The sequence below is a fragment of the Podarcis gaigeae genome (assembly GCF_964106915.1).
Source record: "Podarcis gaigeae genome assembly, chromosome: 11".
Taxonomy (NCBI): domain Eukaryota; kingdom Metazoa; phylum Chordata; class Lepidosauria; order Squamata; family Lacertidae; genus Podarcis; species Podarcis gaigeae.
In genome coordinates this window covers 31,005,995-31,028,377 of record NC_139687.1, presented here as the reverse complement: position 1 = coordinate 31,028,377, position 22,383 = coordinate 31,005,995, and the positions used below count along the sequence as shown (strand labels likewise).

At 43.5% G+C, this 22,383-nt stretch overlaps 1 long non-coding RNA gene across 3 annotated transcripts in view; it reads left to right on the top strand.

The window, feature by feature from the left end:
* LOC310827367 overlaps nt 1–22,383 on the top strand; it is a 180,077-nt gene that overhangs the window by 42,532 nt on the left and 115,162 nt on the right. For all 3 annotated transcript variants that reach the window (XR_014556293.1, XR_014556294.1, XR_014556295.1), the window contains one exon: nt 7,896–8,022. This is a non-coding gene — a long non-coding RNA (uncharacterized lncRNA). The remainder of the gene's footprint in view (nt 1–7,895; nt 8,023–22,383) is intronic.

Here is a 22,383-nt window from a genome sequence, read left to right as displayed (position 1 = left end):
TGAGGTGTTGCAGAGTCAGACAATTAAAAATCCAGGGACAGTCAACGCACGGATAGAGGAGTATGTTCATATCCATTGGCCATCTGCCAGATCTCCACATGTTGGTCAAGGTGTTCTGCATGGAGCCTACACCTGTACCAACAGTATATGTGCAGGCTCTGATGGCATGATCTGTATCATGCAGAATTCATGTGCAGGTTTCCATGTGTGTGCCTAGGTTGTGTGCAAAAGACTTGATCAACACAGGGAAATGAGGAGCACAGCTAATGCCTTCAGTCCTCCTGCAGTGAGTATCTCCTGGTTTTGAGAGAGAACTCTGTCCGTGCTCACATTGCATCTGTGTCTGAAAAGATTAAAAGCATTGAGGGGTGGGTGGGAATCCACTTGTCCGTGAATAAGCAGAATGCAAGTCTCTTCTAAAGGATTGAGGGAGGGGAGAAGGCTTAATGCCCATTAGAAACCAAAGTCCCAAGGCAAAGGAGGCATCATGTCTACTTGACATACAGAAAATTAACTGAGCTGAGCAGGTCTGGGAAGAAGTCACGGGGACGTTGCTATTGCCACTGCAGGAACCCCCCCCCCCACTCTTGCATGTGATTCCTATGGTTGAAAAGAAATTACTGACTCAAAACTACAAAGCAGACAACATAAGATAAGATGAAGAGTGGAAATAATGGACAAGAATCATGACATGAACATAAAGATTAAAATAACTCAGGCCTGCCCTAAAAAAAAGCGTGTGAGTAGAAAGCCTTCTGTACTGAATTACTATTTAGACATCAGATTCCTCAGACCTTCCCAGCTTTAATATCTGAAGTGGTTTCAAACATTCAAGGGCATAATATACCTACAGACATAATACTGATAAAGAGTTCCCCACAAAGGCACACGGCGAAGTGGCAGCAACTTATGTTTTCAACATGTTTGCCTGGATGGAAGTCCTGAAAGACACACATTCAGGGGGTGCAGGCATCAACAAATGTAAATCCCAGAGCACAACATTGTAATCCCCCATCCCACTATATGACTGAACCTGCAGTTATCTTCTGACAAGTGAGAATATGATACCGTGTTGCAATGCTTAGTAGACAAAAGTGAAACACAGGAATTCATGGACGCTATTCCAGTTGTCTCTGAAGTGTGGGCTGCTGGTGCTTTAAATAATTATGTTTTCCATTGCTTTTCACACCATCAATGAACATGCTGCTCTCCACAGGTATCTTATTGAGGTGAACATCATTGACAGCCAGGCACTTCTCGTAAGAGCATAACAACTGCCCTGCTGGGTGAGACCATAAGGGTCCATCTAGTCCCACAGTGGCCAGCTGGATGCCTCTGGGAAGCCTGCAAGGCAGGATATGAAGGCAGTGACTCTACTCTTGTTGCCCCTCAATTGCTGCTTTTCAGAGATATAATGCAGAATGGCCCTGAACCTAAAAGTGGCCATGGATGCACTTATCCTATTGCTTCCCTCCCCCTGCTCCAGTGATGACAGTCATCAGCTTGAAAGTAGGAAGAAACTAGGAAGTTTGAAATGACAGCTACTGATTTTGCATAAAGGTTGCTCTTTTCCCCATGCTAATCCTGTTAGTGCTTTTGGACTATCAGCTAGCAACACAGGGTTTGGCAGAGCTGATGCTTGCCTTGCAGAATATTTAAGAAAGCCATAGGCAGGAAGACTGTGAGAAAGGGCAGGTGCTCAGTGGTAGAGCACGTGTGTTACATGCAAAAGCTCCCAGCTTCTATCATCCAGGTTCTTTCCTCCTGCCCAAACCCTGGAGATATTGAGCCGGGGCAGTGGCATAGCATGGGAGGGGGCACAGGGGCGGTTGCCCTGGGTGCAAAATTTGTTAGGGGTGCAAAATTTAAACATTCAAAATGCTGCCTCAAAACAGCTGCATGCTTCCATTGCTGGGCTCTGTTGAAAATGGCTTCTCCATGTGAACCAGGAAGTGACCTCTCCAGATAATGGAACAACTCTGCTTATCTCTGCAGTTGTGATCTCCTGGGTGACATGGACTCCTTAGGCGGGTTGAAGGTGCATGCATACTCTGTCCATTTCCCTCCTTCCCACTCCTCCTCTGTGTAGCCTGGGCACTAGCAACCCAGGCTATGTCACTGACTATGTGGACCAATGGTCTGGTTCAGGATATGGTAGTTTCCTATGTTTCTAAGGAGAACTAGTATTCCTGCCTAAAGTTCTAACTGCATAAGTAAGTTCACCTCTCCTTCTCTCCAGTCTGATTTTGCCCCAGTTGCTCCTGCTGTGCAGCAGGTGGAAGCTGTCAAAAAGAAGGAGTAAAGGAAATGAAATACAGCCATTACTTGGAATGAGACTTGAGGCACCGTGTTACTGGAAATGAGTCAGGGCACCAGGCAACACAGGGAGTGCCTTCAAGCCGAGAATGGCTGGGGAGCATACACAACTTAATTTAAAACATAACACATGCTGAGCCTAGAATATTGACTCTCAACCACCTACCCAACTGGTCAATCAATATTCTTGGATCAGGTTGGGTTTCGACTGGGAAAATATACAAAGTAATTTGGGAGCAAGTTGATCTTTCAGCCCAACCTACATCATGGGATTGTTGTGGGGATGAAACAGAATAACCCCTCCCCATGTGTGATACCTTGAAGTCATTTGAAGAAACACAAGATACAAGGCAAAAAATGCATAAGTAAAATAGCTGTATGGATTTATTTATTTTTTACAAGTGGAAGCTTTTAAAGAGAACATGGTAGAAGTTTGAATGTTTCCTTCCTCATGGACTAGATATATGGCCTTTCATATGTCATTGGCTGGCATGGCCAATGATCAGGAATTATGGGAGTTGGAGTCCGACAACATTTAAAGAGCCACAGGCTTCCTCCCTATCCCTGGACCATATAGATAGTTGGTCGCTAGTCCTCCCAACTCTATTTTTCTGTACTTATTACAAAACTTGCCTTTTCCTTCTTTTCATTTCCTGCTTTGCAGAGATGGTTGCTTCTTCTTGTGTCCACTATCCTTCACAGATATGCCTGGTTTTCATTAAAAACAAAAACAGAAAATACCACAAGATATTTGTTCTCACTGTAAAGTTGGGTCAGGTGTAACAGAAAATAGAGGCAAATCACTACAGGAAGGCTGTTTACCTCAAGAAAGCATTCTTTATTACTCATCTTTTACTTTCCCCCGTCTAAACTGCCCACGTCCTGATATTATTAGGCTGACCAAGTTTAACTTGTGTGTGCAGCCCCAAAATCATAATGTGTGTAAGCATGCTAATTCTTCATGGCTACAATGAGCCCCAAATCTTCACTCTGACAGATTCCACAGGAATTATGTTGTGAAGTGTTGGTAGCATTGGTGCATTCACTGATTTGCTGGTCTTGTTTTGGTGTTTTACTTCATTCACACCAACCTGATTAAAAAGAACACCAATAAGCCTAATAGTGAAGGAAAAAAGATACATAAAAACCGAGGGAATGCTAAATAAAAGCATCTGCTTCCCTAACTGGGTAGTATGGTAGCCTGTGAACTGGGGATGAATCAGTCCCTTTGTAATGTGTTCATCTGAGAAATTAGTGGCTGAGGCCAAGCTGTGAAACTCCATATTGAATCTTGATTTTTCCACGAATTCCCTGGGTGGCTGGACACATGCCACCATCTCTTGTCCTTATCCTCTGCAACATAGGGATGATACTAACCTATCTCACAGGGTTATAGGGATTGTGACAAGATAATGTGTGTGAAGTGTTCAAATAAAAAAATGAAATAAGAAGCTCTGTGCTGGATCAAGCCCATCTAGTCCAGCATCCTGTTCTCAAAGTGGCTACACAAGCAGGATTCGGGCACAAGATTACTCTCCCCACTGTATTCAGAAGCATTACTGCCTCCAACTGCAGAGGCATAGCATAGTCCTCATCATGGCTAGTAGCCACCAATAGCCCTTTCCTCCATTAATCTATGAAATCCTCTTCTAAAGCTATCTAGATTAGTGGCCCTCACTGCCTTCTTTGATCCAAAGGCAGTGCTTGTTTAGCTAAAAAGGGATTAAATAGGGAATCCACAGGATGAAGGGGTATTCACTGGCGGAGGAAGAGGAGTGCGGGGAGCGCACCACCCCCGGCAGCGCAATCCTAGTGGGGTGCCACTGTGGTTATATCCCCCACCCGCGCTGGGCGCTACGCCCCCAGGACACATGCCATGCTCCCAGGACATGCGCCATGCCCCTGAGGGCAGCGCGCCATGCCCTCGGGATGTGCGCCAGCTCTGCCCCCATCTGCTCTCCGCCACTGGGCATATTTAATATATTTTAAAAAGTAAATCTAAAATAGTAAACAGTCCTAATGTTATGTCTGAACTCTGAATGTAATGGGTTGCTTTCTACTGAATTTAAATGTCTCTTAAGTTTCTAAATAACTGTAGTGCACTCTTTATTATATTCAACTTACATTTACAGGTGATGCATGTTACTAAAAAAGAATTATCCACTGCACAGAAGCTCAATTTAGATATTCTTTGTCGTTCACTCCCTCCTTCTCTTTCCATTATAGCTTCTGCTTCTGCCTCAATTTTCTCTCTTGACACTTTCACCCTCTTCCCACCATTTATCAAGAGGTTTCCTTTATAGTTGCCCTTAGCTGGTGTGGTGTTGTGGATTGCGTGACAGAATTAAGAGTGGGGAGAACGGAGCCTCGCCCCACATTCCTCACCTCACATTCCCTCTCCTTAAAAGAATGCTGATTTCGTAACACATTTACTCGAGTGTTGTAAGCAACTTTTTTGTAGCGAAACAATTTCACCTTAAAATTGGCCCCACGTACCATAAGCTGGTCTAGGGAGTCTACCATTTTATGCTTCTGCTTCAAACTGGCATGAAAAGAATTTGGCAAACATCCTGATTCAGAAGCTTGCTACGTGTGTAGGACCTCCGATACATGTCTGGAGTTCTAATGTCTCAAGGGGATTTTCCTTTGAAACACTGCCATGTCCACAGCAACTCCAAAACTACGCTGCAAAAGAGAGACCTACCTTCCATCATGCAGTGCTGACAAATCCCTTTGATTACCCAGAGTTCTGTGTGTGTGTTATGTACTGAGTTAAATAGGATCCAAACTGCAGCAGTCTGAGTGGTCCTAGAACAATAGGATCCAAAATGCAGCAGTCGGATTGGTCCTAGAACAATAGGATTCAGAATGCAGCAGTCCGATTGGTCCTAGAACAATGCAGCAGTATGATTGGTCGGCAGGAGCCACCCAATCCAGCTCCAGATAGAAGTGAATCCACAACCTGATTGGCCTACAGGAGAATTCCGGAATTAGCCAATCACGTGCAGCCCATTGTGTAAATAATGTATATAAAGCAGATACTTTGAGGGGACTTCCATTCCCTCCTCACCACTATGAGCTGAATAAAGAGCATGAAATCCACTCTCGACTCTGAGTATATTTCAGTGTGCATTGGGGTGTCCATAGAGTTGGGAGCAGAAGTTAGGTTTAAGGAGAACCCAGTATGTGTCGTACACTAGCTCTGACACTGTCTGATAAATCTCACCTTAGGCAAACTTGTTCAGTCAGAAATGTCTGAAATTCACTGAGGTTTCAGGGAAGGCAAACTATGCAAGATCATTTGGGGGCACTGCTGGCAGCTGATTGAGCATTCCTGGGTTTACAGGCCCAACATGATATTTCAGGCAGCTCTTGCCTCCCTCCCTTTTAACCTGTCGCTGAGAGTCAAGGCACTAGGTAAACAAGAGCGATTTCAGCCTCGCACTGTGCTGCTTTCCACAGCAAGTGGTCATTTGTTTCAGTTTCCCATGACCACATGATTGCTTGGGATTGCTCTCCAAAAAACACATTGATCTGAAGCATGAGACTTCATAACCAAGGAAGGGGAAATGAAAAGACATTGCTATTTAGTCCACGTTATAGCAAAAGCAGTAGACTATCTGCTTTGCATGCAGGTTCAATTCCCAGTATCACCAGGTAGGTCTGGGAAGAACTTCTGCCTGAAATTCAAGAGAGATGCAGCCAGTCAGTGTATGGTTTGTTATTCTTTATTAAATTTGTATATCACCCTTCATCCGAAGATCACTGGGTGGTTCACAACATAAAAATATAAAATGAGGACGCAAAATACATAATAAAACAAAAACAAACCAAGAAGCCACCTCCCCAAAACATATTAAAAATGTCATAGAATGTTAATCAGCCACAGGCTTGGTTAAAGATAAATATTTTTTCCTGGTGCCTGAAGGTATGAAATGAAGAGAGAGCATTCCACAAATGGAGAGCCACCACAGAAAAGGCTTGTTCTACTGTTGACACCATCTGGACCGCTTGCGGAGGAGGCACATGAAAAAGGACCTTAGATGATGATCACAGGGTCTGGGTTGGTTCATATGGGGAGAAGCGGTCCGTGAGATATTGTGTGTGCCATGCCACTGGACCCCACAATCTTTGGCCCAAGGCAACATCTCTGCTGCAATGACTAGTGATTTTCCAGGACTGTCCTAGGACTTGGGGAACAGGTGGAGCCTATGCAGCAGTGGTCCACAAGCTGCATTCAGGTTGTGCACTGCATGTCTGAATTCTTACAAATTGAATTCTATGGAATTGAAATTGTAATACAATAAAAATACAATATAAGAAATAAGAAGGAAATAAGAAAAGCAATAGAATGCAATTTAAAATCTAGCACAGTGCATTGTGATTTCTCAAACAGGCAGAAAAAGCATTAAGTGGTCTGCCAAGACTCAGCAATTTTCAAGTGGTCCATGGGAAAAAAATATTTGAGGATCACTGGTGTAGGCAATATTAACTAGATGGACCAACGGATAATTCAAGAAACAATAATGACTTTTTTTGTATTTTCACACAGTTTTGTGTGTGTGTGTGTGTGTGCGCGTGCACATTCGTGTGTGTTCAAAGAAGTTCACTTAAGCATTCAACTTATATTTAGCCATTCTTCTTCTTGGAAAATACTTTCTTTGGCTGTTAGGAAAATGATGAGAGCTCTAAACTCATGGAGAGAATCCAATTTCTCCATCAACCCCTTTCAAAGCAGTTCCTCTTTGGTAGCCTTATTCCACTCTAATGGCAGAGCAGTAAGCAAGAGAAGTACTGCCAAGTGGTTCGTGTTACTCTACATTTTATTGCAGTTTATGTTAACTGTGAATTCCTTAACAAAAAAAGTAAAAAATCTTTCAAGAAGCTAAGGAAAAATCTCCTAATATGGGAACAGGTGAAGCAAGCTCTGAAAACCTTATTTAGAAAACACTGGCAATGGCAACTAATTTCAGCTGCTTCATTTCACAGTATTTAAAGCACACACACACACACACACACACACACTCACACACTTAATTTTTTATGCCAGAGAATATTGATGCTCTTGTTACCAGCATTTACAAAAAAAATGGTTGTGGATATTCTCCTTCTTTTTGGTTACTAATAGCCTGGCGCTAAAATGTGCCGTGACAGCTCATGAATGAGTAGAAATGGCTGTAGGACTGCTGTGCCTACACACACACACTGTACAGGACTACAAAGCATGGAATTATATGCTGGAACAGTATTGCATGGTGTATTCCTATATATGGCTTTGGAAAAGGCCCACTGAATTCGGGGTGCTCAAGGATTTCAAGCAGTTTGCATTTTTAAGTGAATTGGCCTGATTTGTGTTTCCCAGACTAACATGCTAATTGGAACACTGTTATCTTTCAGTTTGTGCACTTCTCCGAATTTCCCAACACAGCTTTTGCCTCAAAGAAAGGCATATACAATGCATATTTTAGGTTAAAATATACAGACTCACAAATGTATATTTTAGGACAAAATGCATATAAAAATGCATATTTTGTGAGAAATAATGCAAATTCTTCCCCCCTTTTCTTTTTAATCTGCAGAGTGACATGGAAATGCAACAGAAAAGTTGTTGTGAATTAGCTCATGAAAAACAACAACTGACATGGGTTGAATATAGATTGATTGATTGATTGATTCAGCCATCCATCTGTACACTGAATTCTACAGGTAACAGATTGCAGCTTAAGTGTTGCAGGCTAATATAATAGTGCAAATGTTTATGAGCAGCACATGCAGAATTTTCTTCCTCTTGTTCTCGAACAAAGTTTTATTATTATTATTCAGTGCAATAATATGTTCATATTTACTTAGCATTTACATTTGTAAGAGAGACTGTGGACTTATCCACACTTCCCTTCCTCCACACTTTCTGGAGCAAACGGCAGTCCATGGAAAACCATAATTGCCATTTGTTGCGCTTCAGCTTTAAAGAGCAGGTTTTTATGGTGAAAGCTCCAAGGAAAAAAAATTGATCCCTCGGACATGGAGCTTTAAAATGTGAACCTGTGCCTGGGAAGAACAGGGTGAAATCTAAGTGTGGATAAGCCCTGTGTCCGAGGGCCAAAGTAAACAAGATGAATGAGATTTGCAATTACCATATTTCTCGCCCCATAGGGCGCACCTAGTTTTTTTTTTGGGGGGGGGGAATAAAGAAAAAAAATTATTTCCCCCCCGAGCTTCCCCTGACCCCAGCCCCCAGAACAGCCTGCTATCTGCAAGCCTAGGGAGCCCGGCGGGAAGTCGCGCTGGTCTCCCCAGGCTTGTGGAGAGCTGCGCAAAGCCTGGGCACACTCTTCAGCTTCGGGAAAAAAAATTATTTCCCCCCCGAGCTTCCCCTGACCCCAGCCCCCAGAACAGCCTGCTATCCGCAAGCCTAGGGAGCCCGACGGGAAGTCGCGCCAGGCTCCCTAGGGTTGCGCAGAGCTGCGCGAAGCCCGGGACTACAGGTAGCTCTGCGCAACCCTAGGGAGACCAGCTCGACTTTGCACCGGCCTCCCAAGGGTTGCACAAAGCTTCCTGAAGCCTAGACAGTGAGAGGGGTCGGTGCGCACCAACCCCTCTCGCTCTCCAGGCTTCAGCGAAAGCCTGCATTCGCCCCATAGGACGCACACACATTTCTCCTTCATTTTTGGAGGGGAAAAAGTGGTCGGTCCTAAAGGGCAAAAAATACAGTACCTAACTGTTTACATTCATGTCTCACCTTTTGTCCAGGGAGCCCACACTATTGTACAAAATTCCTCCTCCTCTTGTGAGGACCACACCTGACAGGGTGTGTGACATAAAATTACCCAAAGGGCTTCATGGCTCAGTGGAGATTTGAACCCTGCTCTCCCCAGTCGTTGGCCAGTGCTCTAACCACTATAACATATTGCCTCTTTGGATCATTAAACGTTTATTGCCACCCCTGTGTTTGGCAGCGGGAGCGTTTGCATTTGCTTTAGCAGAGTAAGTGTTAGGCCATAAATTCACAATCTGTTTTGTGTGCTACCACTGAACAAAGAGTATTGTATGTGAGCAAAGCACCCCTCCTAAGAACAGCATCTTTTTGCAAACTTTTTTTTTTATAAATAAAAAATCCTTTCCTCTGCGCCCTATGGAAGAAGACAATGACACCATTCTAGGCCCTGAGCCAAGCGCACTCCCAGTAAGAGCTGTGTGTTAACTGCAAGGGCTTGTTGACAGCTCCCTTCATGCTTAATTGCCCCCCCTCTCCTTTGCAACACCCCAGGAGTCAATGACTGCCGGGGGAGGGAGAGCCTCATTCATTTGTGGACTCCATCCACGTGGACTCTCACAAGCAAACCCACACAGAACCAGTGATCATGGCAGGCTAGGCCCCGGAGTGATATAAAAGGCAGTCTTTATCCAAAACAGACTGCCTGCATTTTGGAAATTTCCACCCCATTTCCTCGTGGACTGTTATTTGGAACAAAACATCAAGTGCTGGCGTTGGCAGCAGGATCAGTCATAGTAGCTCAAGCAAAAGTGTGACCATAAACCCGTCCAAGTGGAAGAAGTAGAGCACGCTGTTGCTATATCCACTTGGGTGTTTTTCCTTCATGTGTTCAGGCTTTTAGTATCTGTTTTCCACCCATTTCTCCCACCCCTGAGATCAGCTTTTGCCAGGCAAAAGTTTTAACACGGTGAAGCTTGGAGGCAGCGAGAACGTAATTTTGGTGCTTACTTGAAGTCAGGGAGAGCTTTCACCTATAATATGTTGGTACCTCTAATTTAGAGTTTGGCTAGACATTTTAGAAATAGTATAGAAGTGAAATTTCTGCCCTCGGAGGGCTCCCCCCCCCCCATGATAAAAACACAGAACGAAGCTCAGTGCAGCATACATTGCTATTACCATATTAGCAGAAGAAGCTTCCCTCTTCTAATACATTTTCAGTAATTGTTTCAGAGTACAAGCATATGATTCCTTTATTATTCTTTTAAAAAACATTGTTGTCTTATTCATAAGGCATCTTGGGTGCTTTGGTAATTGAAACGGGAACCCTTAAAATATTAGGTAAAATCACTATGATCAGTTTAGTCAAAGACTGAACTCAGGAAAATGCATGATGATCATCACGATCATTTATACCCTTAACAACAATAACAACAGTAGCACTGCCATCAGAGGCGGCTGGTGCTCATTGGGACTGATAGGGCAGAAGGCAAGGGAGACCAACATGTGGAACCACAGCCAATGAGAGGCAGGAGGCTCAACCATGCATCCATTTGCTCTGTCACTTCCTCCTGGGAAAACCTGTGGTTTAGGGCTGAATCAGAACAAACAGCAATTGGGTTTTCTGCGAATTGCCATTTGTTCCGATTTAGCCCTAAAGAGCAGGTTTTCCGAGGAAAAACATCAGGGCAAAGGTAAAATTGCTTGGAGCCGTGCTTAGAAAGTACAGGGCATGCAGAAAACTGCTGGCACCCATGCTTTCCAGGCATAGGACAAGTGGAAGTGCAGACAAGCCCAGAGCTAACTAATTCTAGTTTTGTCCCCATCCTCCCTGCTGAGTCCTAGAGCAACATTGCAACCAAGGAGGAGGAACTTGGCAGGCAGTTCCACTCTTTTGACTGGTCATAAATAAGAAGGGAGGCAGCCGGGGGCTGGCTGAGGGCAAACTGAAATTGGTTGGGCAGCACCTTAATGAACCAGCCTGCACTGACTTCAGACAGTTCTAAATACAATACAGTTACTTGATAGCAAGTTCTGTTCACCTGAAGGTCTGAACACAGCAATGGACTTCAGGTCTCTTTGCACATGTGGAAAACTTGCAAAAGGCAGAGTCCCTGGACCCCACCAGCTGGGTGTAGATGCACAAAGCTTGTATATGCACAGGCTTTGCTTATAATTTTGAATGAATGCACGGAGGTCAGGAGCAAGGAGTATTGGCACTGCCCTGCTTCTCCTCTCTGCACATTTGCAGCACAAGGTTTTATTTGTTATGATAAGATCATGTGTAAATTTCTCTCGTGGCCCATAGTCAACAGATCTGTAATGCTGGCATCACAGCTGAAACCAATACCCAACAAAATCAGCAACCCGTAAGCAGGCTGTTGGTTGTTTAAAGGGCCCATTGAGTTAGATACTGAGCCCGACTGTGATTCCCAAATCACCATTCTTGCTGCTCAGAAGACCAATGGATGGGTGTGATGCAGAGGGCTCTCTTGCTGTGGAAGGAGCACACTGTCTGGAAGGGATCTCTTGTCACAAAAATCTAGACCTAGTCCCAGTGCATGCACATAGATGAAGTCCACATTGTAGTCAGCCAAGAGCTGTTAAAAGGAGAGAGGGAGAGACAGAAAGCTGTCATTCTTCATGTCACTGCCCACACTCCTGGTTTTCAGCTACAAGAGCCATAACAACTGCTTTCTATCCTCAAGGAGAGCTCAGAAAATTATAACATTTTGTTTTGACTGTCTGTTTTAAAGCAGTTGCATCTTTCCGGTCCCTTCTTCTGAGCTAGGGCCTGAGGCATGCTGGGAAGTTAGGATAGAAATGCACCTGAAGAAGCTGGGATAAAGGTGAATCAAACAGAAAGCTTTATCACAGGGCTGAGGCCCTTCAGATGCTGTTAGATGCCAACTCCCACCAATCCTAGGCAACATAGCCAATGGTCAAGGGTGATGGGAGTCAGGGTCCCCAGTCCTGCCTTACCAGACCTACATTGTGATGGTGATGGAGACGATGAAACATTTTTCTCCTCCGCCATTGTATCTTCTCATTGTTGTCCAGCAAAGCTTTTTTTCCCCAAGCAATTTTGTCCAAAAGGAGATTTGGTAGAAACTCCAAAATCACACTGGGGGGTGTTCACAAGACACTTTGAGAGTCGCTCTCATCTGCAGAGAGGCTTGCCTGCCCCTTCTCTTTGGCTGGCTGTCTAAGATCTTATTATTCACCGAGAGCTTTAAATCCAGGCTGCAAAGTGTTTAGGGAAAGAGCTGCAAGGAAAAGGGTTTTAAGCAAACTAGCCTCTTATATGGGAAAGTGCTTGTGCCTCTTTTGCTCTTTTTTATTTTGGGGGGTATATTTTAATTACAGTGGTACCTTGGGTTAAGTACTGAATTCGTTCCGGAGGTCCGTACTTAACCTGAAACTGTTCTTAACCTGAAGCACCACTTTAGCTAATGGGGCCTCCTCCTGCTGCCACGCCGCCGGAGCACAATTTCTGTTCTCATCCTGAAGCAAAGTTCTTAACCTGAAGCACTATTTCTGGGCTAGCGGAGTCTGTAACCTGAAGCGTATGTAACCTGAGGCGTATGTAACCTGAGGTACCACTGTATCATACATTGTAATTTGAATTGCTCTTCAGCTGTCGCAGGGATTTTTATTGATTGGGAGTGGGGGTGCTATATAAATTCCAAATAAATAAATAAATAAATAAATAAATAAATAAATAAATAAATAAGGAAGGGTGGCTATATTCATTTTCAGCAACAGCTCTGCATTTACTGGCTTGTTGCTCCCATGCCCACTGCAGTGACCTTATGATGCCCCTCACAGTAATAGTAAACTGCATTCAATTCTTTGATTATAGAAATGACATTTTCTGGCTTGAGAGAGGCTCGTGACAGAGATGCAACTTAAGCCAAACATTCATTTGGCTTTGCTACAGGAGACTGCCGGAATGTAAACTCCCCTCCTTCTTTTCAATGGTTTCAGCTCCTGAGTTAAAAGCTTGGGTTTTTTGGAGTAATCTGGGAGGGCTATATTTGGCCAAAAATGCCACTGACTCTCATTACTTAGTTGGCACAAGCCAAACAATGTTCCTTTATCAACAAAACCAATAGTCTGTTTTATTTGCAGGGCACAGAGAAGTAGCTTCGTCCAACAGATCCCACTTTCCCTCCCTTGCAACATGTCTGTGACCAGTTAATGAGCTGCAACAGTGCCTGGGCTTTATTTTCAGCCAATTAAGCTTATCCCTCTCAGGAATTGTGGTCTGGCTGTGGCAGAAGTCCTAGGTACGGGCAGGACTTGTTTCTTTGACCAGTTGTGGGTTAGCCACATGGGTACGTGCTGTTGCACCACACAGCAGACGTTTTCTCTGTAATAACTCCTCCAAGTGCTCCACAAAAGCAGATCCCTTTTTAATTTACTTCATGTTTACAGCGTTCTCTTTCAAACTGAACTGCTGGCACAGGCGGATATTTATACAACCTTTGTTTCAAACTATTTATTTGCATTTGAGACTTCAGTAAAATTCACTGTCAGGACAATTGTGTGTTTGAAAGCTAGATTCTTAAACATGTTAATGTTCCAAGGAGAAAACAGACAGTTCTGCCCTTCAGTTGCTTTTACACATCTTGAGTAAATGTACTTGTGGATCACGGCAAAGAGACAAAATTTTCTAGGTGCAATAAAATAATGGTGCTCTAGAACAAACTAAAGGGTAGGTGACCTAAGTGATAACCATAATCAGGTGTGTGTGTGTGTGTGTGTGTGTGTGTGTGTGTGTTAAGAACATAAGAAGAGCCTGTGGGATCAGGCCTATGGCCTATCTAGTTCTGCATCTTGTTTTCACAATGGTCAGCCAGATGCTTATGGGAAGTTTGAAAGCAGAATCTGAGAAGACCTGTTTCCAATCTGCTCAGGAGCAGGGCTGGCCCTACCATTAGACAGAGTGAGGCAGGTGCCTCAGGCGGCAGATGCTGGGAGTGCAGAACAGTGGCAAGTTGTTGGAAAACAGGTCTGTGAGCACTACGTGACCTACCCTGTCCCCCTAAGCTATTTTGCTGCCCTCAGGCGTGGTGGGAGGATGCTATCCTGTTATGAAGTCTGATGGGCTTTCTGCACATGGATTACGAGAGATAGGGAGTCATCTTGAGCTTTGCCTCAGGCAGCAAGCACAACAAGCCTAGCTGAGGAAGAATCAGCATGGCTTCATCCTCTTCTATCAGCTTTTTAGAATTTGTTGAGAGTGTCAACAAACATATAACTGAAGGATGAACTGGGAGTCCTCATATACACAGACTTCATCAAAACCCTTGAGAAAACATAGGTAAAGGTAAAGGGACCCCTGACCATTAGGTCCAGTTGTGGCCGACTCTGGGGTTGCGGCGCTCATCTCACTTTATTGGCCGAGGGAGCCGGTGTACAGCTTCCGGGTCATGTGGCCAGCATAACTAAGCCGCTTCTGGCGAACCAGAGCAGCGCACGGAAATGCTATTTACCTTCCCTCTGGAGTGTTACCTATTTATTTACTTGCACTTTGACGTGCTTTCAAACTGCTAGGTTGGCAGGAGTAGGGACCAAGCAACGGGAGCTCACCCCGTCGCAGGGATTCGAACCGCCGACCTTCTGATCAGCAAGTTCTAGGCTCTGTCGTTTAACCCACAGCACCACCCATGTCCCAAAGGCCTTTATTGGGCTGCTAACCCATTACAGAACATGAAATACAAGGTTGTATGAAGAGCTGACGTGCAATTATGCTTCGCCCAGAAATCTGCCAGAAATGTTAAGTCAGACATCCAGCTTGATGCTAACACCTCGGTGAAAGTTATATGCATAATTAACCCCCTCCCCACAAACCCCTATCTTGATAATTACAATAGCAGCCAAACTAAAAACAAACCACTACATTTCTAGCCAGCAAGCACCTGCTTGTTTCTAGTCTTACCCCTCCCCTGTTCTATCTGAAGTCCTCTCTAGGGCTAAAGCATTTTATAAAACTTAGATTCTTAACTTCCCCAGCTGCTACTTTCAGGGAGGAAGTAGGACCACAAAGCCATTCCCTAAACTAAATAAAATTTGTGATTCAGCATTAATGGTCTCTTTGCTCTGGTAAGTGTTAAGTGCTATCTTAGTTCAGGTAGATAACAAACAATGAACATAAACAAAAATATTTGTCAGTGACAGGTATTGGTTGATACTTAACATATTCATAAATTATCTGCAGTTGCAAGTACAGAGGGAGAAGAAATTCAATTCAGTTTACATTTAAAGGTGATTCTATCAAATTTGCACTTCTTGGAACAGAACACAGCCATACTTTGAAATAAATCCACACTTATTCAACTTTTGTGATGCTGTTCTCCAGTCCATATAAATGCATATAATAGGGGGAGTTGTACGTATGAATGTATGTATGAATATATTTGTGAAAATACCCTAAAATGCAATGTATTAGTGTAAATTGTCTCTGAAACTGTGTGCATTAGTTAAAACTGCATACAAAAATGTGTTTATTAGGAGTGATTTGCACTAACATCCTGGTGAATTTTCATGAATATTTTTTTATAAAATTGCAAATTGCTGCAGACATATAGAGAATTGACTTTAAGATTGAAACAAAATGAGAAATGGCAGATTCTCCCACCCCTAGTCAGAAGTAGGCTGTGAGGTAGCCAACTTTATGAAGGCATCAAAATGATGCTATTATGATGTTAACCCATTACTTCTCCCCGTCCCCCCCAGTTAATGTAAAAGCACTGTCAGACACGGTGCAATGCATAGTATTTTGTGCTAAATTGTGTGTTTTTTCATCAATGGTTTCTGTTTAGTCATCAGCCACCACTACAGTTCCCATTTCCTCCCACCACTTGCAGACAATTTCTGTGGCTGCCTGCTGGCCAGTATGCAGTTGAGTTTTCAGGAAACATCTGTACAATGGAATTTGATTGCCAGGGCTGTGAACAGAGTTTCAAATGGCAAACAGGCAAGTGCAGGTGGAAAGAAAAAAAAGGTGTCATCCAAAATTTGCCTTGTAAACACAGACATCTGTGCAGGGGCCAGTAATTCAACCCTGTCCCTGTAAGGGTAACTGAAATCAGTGAAGCCCTTCATGTGAACAGTAATTACTTGGGGAAGTTGAAGGTGCATTATCAAGCAAAGAGATTTATAGGGGTGTTTTTTTTTCCTGGGATTGGATTATGTACCAGTTCTCAATATACAGATATTGTGAGAGAAGGGTTTAAAAAATGAGTGATAATTGTATGCCACTTGTCGTCGTTTTCTGCTGCCATATTTTCAGTCTCCTCTTCCCTTTCATGTTTTAAATATATGTTTTGCGTACATGAAACAGAATGATGTATGCATAAATTAATACTTATTTCTGGACTGTTAGTAGATCAGGGAAATAGGTGCGGCTGAAGGGTTGACTTTCTAGCAAATATTCAGAAATGTTGGCTGCCTCTTAAAACTACTAGGAACTTGAATATGTTGCTTCTTTCTCTGCCGCCTTGCTCTGTGTGATGTAGTTCACAGTTTAGGACACTTAACACCCCAAAATAGTATTGGGCTTTTTGCCCAAGAGAGCCAGCTCTATTAAAATGCTATCCTTAAATAAAGGTAAAAAGTAAACATGCAACTAGCTCTCACGCAACACAATGTTTTCTAGTGTCAACTAAGAGACTTCATTCTCAAGAGCATAGGAAGTTGCCTTAATCTAGGTGAGATTATTTGCCTATCCAGCTCAGTATTATCTACCAGTGATGGCTGGTGCTCATTGTGACTGGTAGGGCAGGAGGCAGGGAGTCTCATCAGTAGGTGGAACCAGAGCCAATGACAGCCAGAGGCAGAGCCAATAACAAGTAACCCCAGATTGTTCTAGTTTAGCCCCTATCCTTCTCCCTGCTAAGTTTTACAAAGGGCAACACTGAAATCAAGGAGAAGGAAGCTGATGGACAGTACCAACCACTGGACTGGTTGTTCAGTAGAAAGGCAGGCAGCTAGGGGTTGGCTGAGGGCAGGCTGAGGTTGGCGGGTCCAACAGTGCCCCATGTGCCCAAATGGGCCAGTCACCACTGATGACTGGCACCAGTTCTCCAGGTCTCAAGCAGAGGTCTTTCCCATCATCACCTCTTGGTTTTATCTGGAGATGCCAAAGATTGAAACTGCGTGCATAACATGTGCTTTGCTGCTAAACCCCTCCTTATAATGACATCAGTGGCAACACAATGATACTGTCTCTTGCATTATTATCTCCTGTGAATTTTTAAAGCAAGCTTACAGCAAGACTCAAGGTTTATTTTAAAGTCTATAAAATATGTGAACAAACACCCTTTCCTGGTATTCTAGACACCTGTGCCAAAATAAATATTTCATATATGCCATACCTCTATATTTAGCCCTTTGGATTTTTTTCTAGATAAGCTCTGGATTTAAGAGCAAGCATAGCAACTGTTCTGCAAACTGATTCTTCATTAGAGGTAACCACTGAGAGCTTCACCAAAGGCATTCTCTCTGGGATTACAGAGATGAAAAATCAATTCTGATAACATTAGAACAAATTTAAAGAGCAAAAAGCCTTCAAAAGCATGCAATGAATAAACAGAACCATCTTTATTCCCTGTGAAGATTTCTTTTAATATACTGAAATAATTGCATTTTCCCTCTTGTGTTGGAATACCTGGCCACGTTTTATTCCTGTTTTGTTTTTTTAAAATTTTTTATTTAACAAAGGATTGTTTGAATAACCATAACAGGAATCCATCAAGATGAGCAGTTCATCAAGGATGCAATCCTGTACCCACTTTCCTGGGAGTAAGCCATCCGAATCCAACAAGGCTTACCTCTTCTGAGTAGACATGTATAAGAATGCACTGAAATGAATTTGCTGCTTAAAGGTAAAGGTAAAGGTACCCCTGCCCGTACGGGCCAGTCTTGACAGACTCTGGGGTTGTGCGCCCATCTTACTTAAGAGGCCAGGGGCCAGCGCTGTCCGGAGACACTTCCGGGTCACGTGGCCAGCATGACATCGCTGCTCTGGCGAGCCAGAGCCGCACACGGAAGCGCCGTTTACCTTCCCACTGGTAAGCGGTCCCTATTTATCTACTTGCACCCGGAGGTGCTTTCGAACTGCTAGGTTGGCAGGCGCTGGGACCGAGCAGCGGGAGCGCACCCCGCCGCAGGGATTCGAACCGCCGACCTTTCGATTGGCAAGTCCTAGGCGCTGAGGCTTTAACCCACAGCGCCACCTGCAATACTGTAATTAAGAGTACCTGAGTGTGAGGAGATCACAGTAACAAATGTGTATATAATCTTCATTTGGAAGTAGCTCAACTAGATGACTCCATGAAATATGGGAAGAGCAAGTCAGGATGGGCAAATCTGCTAATTTCCCTGTCTCCCAGTTTCTCACTTTCCCCCAGTTTTTGGTTCATTTCTCCACATTTACACATCAGCTTGTGCTTTTTTAAAAATGTGGATTTATCCTAGTAGACACAGGTTTTTATACAGTTTTACCTATTATACAAATTTGTGCAGAGCAGATTGCCCTAATATAATGCTATTTGGCATGTTATTTTTACTAATACTGTATATACATTTTTCTACACACTATTTGGCCAGAGAACTGCACTGCAAAGTTCAGAAAAGTGCAATTTTTGTTTTGGTTTGCATATTGCTTTGGAAACTGTGAATTAGTCCGGTCCACCTTCAAATGAGAACTGATTCAATTTTTTCTCCCACTCCTAGGACTAGCTCACATGCTGGATAGTCACTACATAGTCACTATTTTAAATTGATCTATTTGGCAGCTCTTCCTCTGTGTTGATGGCTGCTGCAGCAGCTTACCATACAGGCTGGGAGAGTATTTTCATGCCACTGTGCCCAAATATATTTAGTCTTTTTCAAGCTTGGCAAAACGCTCATGTATGGCGATCTCCTAATGAATTTTTGCAAGGAGGTACCCACCATATCAAACAGCTTGTCCCCTTCAGGTACTTGTAACTTAACATGGGGGGGGGCACTGTGAAGATAAGCACAGCACACTAGATTTATCCCCCACAGATTTTGTCAACCCTGCCTGAGTTGGAAGGTGACTTTCTGAAGCAGAGAGTCTATTTTTGTGTGGGCTTCCTACGTTTGGAACATCAGAGTTCTAAAACATGTAGGAAATATACATGAGTTCAGTAGGTTTGCATCTTCAGAAGGTCCACTTCTGGCTCATGGAGAGTGAGAGAAATGGTGAGGGGGTGGAGCTAGAAAGCGCTTCCTCATACCCTGCATGTGTTAAGTTAAACAATTTTCTGAATTCCCAAAGAAGGCTTCCACGTGTCTTTCATGTTATAATTTACAAATCACCCTTTATTCTCATATTTTGAAGAATTTCCTTTCGTAGAAGGCTCATCAAATTGTGAGCCTTGGTATCTTTTGCAAGCATTGGAGGCATTGGAAGAATTGGGTTGGTGTGGGAAATAAAGTAGGATGTAATTATTACTTATGATCTAATTCTGTGAATGTCTACTCTCAAGTAAGTCACACGAAATTGTGCCAGTGACTCATGCTTTTACAGCACATGTCATGGACTGGCTGGATGCAGAGGGGTGGTAGGAGGAACGAGTTGGGGAACCCTAAGGGAAGAAGGCTCAGAGCCCGGGGGTTGGTGGTGGGACAACATTGAGTGGTCAGAGGAAAAAGATAGAGAAGACTGGGAGGAGGTGGTGTCGGAAGCTGAAGAGGTAACAGGGCTTTGTGAGTAGGAAGATGCTGTGGCAGAAGGCAGTCCAGACTCAAAGGTAGAAGAGGAGTTGGGGCAGGAGACAGAGATGAGGCAGATTGCAGAAGAGTCCAGAAACTCTCCCCATCCTGCTGTGACCAGCTTCCCTCCCCCCATGGTCTTGCAGGACCAGAAGAGTTATGAAGAGGGCGGAGCAGATATAAACTCATTGAAGGAGTTTCAGATTGCTTGGGAAGGACATGGTTGGGGAGGAGACTTAAACAACTGTGGGAAGGCAGGGACCTTCAATCCTCACAACTGTCTAATTGGGGCAAGCTTTACCAGGAAGAGTTGCTGTCCTCACTAGGCCTGGTCTCCTGAGCTGTTTGTTTCTTTGAATAAAGAATCAACTTCACTGACACCGTGTGAGTTATTACTGACCTGCTCCCAGCACCTGCCCCTGATGGCAGCTCACCATGCAAATACGTGGTCAGGAGTTAATTAGATTAAGCTGTTTCAGCTCTCACAGATTTTAATATATTTTTATGCAGTCTTAATTCACTTCAGTTGGAGGCATCAGTATTTTAAAAGTGCTCAGCGTGACTAGATCATCCCCATCTTAATGTTACCTTTAAGACCAAAGTGCAGTGCAATTCTACACGTGTCTACTCGGATGTATGTTCCACTGAGTTCAGTTCTTTTTCCTCCCAGGTAAGGTGTGCACAGGATTGCAGCCTAAGTCTGTAAAGATCAGCAGAGAGTATTCAGTATGAGATAATAATTCCTTTGCATGCCAGAAATTTCCATGCAGGCTTTGACTTTAGCATCTTTAAGGAGAAAAGTTTATTTTAGGCACCGCGTCCCCTTCAGACCAGCTGACGTTTATTCAGCACACAGCGTTTACTGTGGCTTAGGGTGTCAGCCATAATTCTAGGTTGATAGTTTGTGAAGAGAAGATGCTATTTTGTCCTGTTTATAAAATGTTATTCTGCAGAGTCACACTCCAAGACTAACAGAGTCTGTCCAAGTATAGTAAAGCCCTTTGGTTTAACTTACTGCCTTCATTAAACTTAGCTTACATTGTCCTAATTATATGTTATCAACAATTAAGAAATGTATCGCATGCCACAGGCCAGCTAAAACATTCTGCGTTCTTGGGTGAACGCCAAGAGAGGTGTCAAGTTCCATATTACCTTGTCATCAGTTGCAGCTCTCGTTTTGCAGTACAGGCAGCAGCTGTGCTAGACAAAATAATCTAAATTCTCACATGTACTTTTTCCCTTTAGGAAACAACTCACGCTGAATTGCATTTCTGGTGGGAGAAAAGTGCTATACCTCAGTGAGCTTGTGCTGCAAACGTATTTTATGTTAATCAAATGTTAACCCATAATCTTTTCTAACTTTCTGATGCTCACTTTCATCCTATCGGGGGGGGGGGGCTCCCCAAACATAATCAGTCCCAACCCATGCTATGTGTCTAAGCAGCTATTACATGATCTTTAACTGCTTTGGTGGAAAAAATGTACCCATATTTGTGATCAACAAGTGATAACAGAACTACAGACTTGCACTCATATTGGGATGATCAAAAAGGATCAGTTCCAGTGATATGCCTGGCAACAGCCAAAACAAACACACACTCTCAGCTACTCTAAGCAACCTGTTCATTGAGCTTCATCCTGATGCACATTTATTCTGATTTAGATGCATCATGGTTATACACCTTCACATTATCAGTCTATTCCACACTTCTTAGCAGGTGTGCCGAATCTTGAGGGTGGTGTCTTTGGTCCCCCTCAATATCTGCTGGCAGGGGGCTGAGCCCCCTCAGTATTAAGGGGGGTGGAGGAAGCTGAGCGCTGCGCCAAGTGTGGCACAGTTCAGTGACTGTCTCCTCCTAAGTGCATGAGAAGAAGCCGCACCATGCCAGCCTCCTCCCGATGATGCAACGTTACGTGTGTGACACATGTCACATACATGTTGTTGCACTTGCAATGCATGACAGCCCCCGCCCAATCTTGGGCACTCTTTGCGCGCGTTTTCTTTGTGCATTTTCCTATCACTTTCCTGTCCTTTAAAAAGTTGATTTGTTCTACCAGGGTTATTGAACCCACCTTAATTATGCAAACCTAAATTTCTGTTCGAATGCTTCCTGCAAAATACTGACAGTCTGGAAGCAACCTCCCCTCATCCCCACATACATAGAGAGTTTGATTTGTATCATTGGAGCTGCACAGTTGCACAAGATCACAGCTCCACTACTTTGAAATGGAAAACTGCAAATTTCCATTTCACAAGGGAAAAAGGGTGATCTTCTGTGAATTAGTCACTTCCTATATTTACATTGCTTGTGAGCAAGGCTTTTGTTTTTGTTGAGACAGTCACTGACATGTAATCAAAATACACTCCGGGTACTTGTTCCCAAAGAGGATCAAGAACTGGCTGTATGTGTGTGTGTCATAAAAAGACAGCTTCCACCAATTAAGATCACCCTTCTACCAAGTTCAGACATCATTCTTGCATTCACACATATAAAGATATGTACAAACTAATGCATGCCTCAATATACACAAGGATTGCATCATTAGGCTATCATTATCCTGCCATTCCTCCAAGTTGCTTAAATAAGATAGCAGAGATTCCCTTTCTC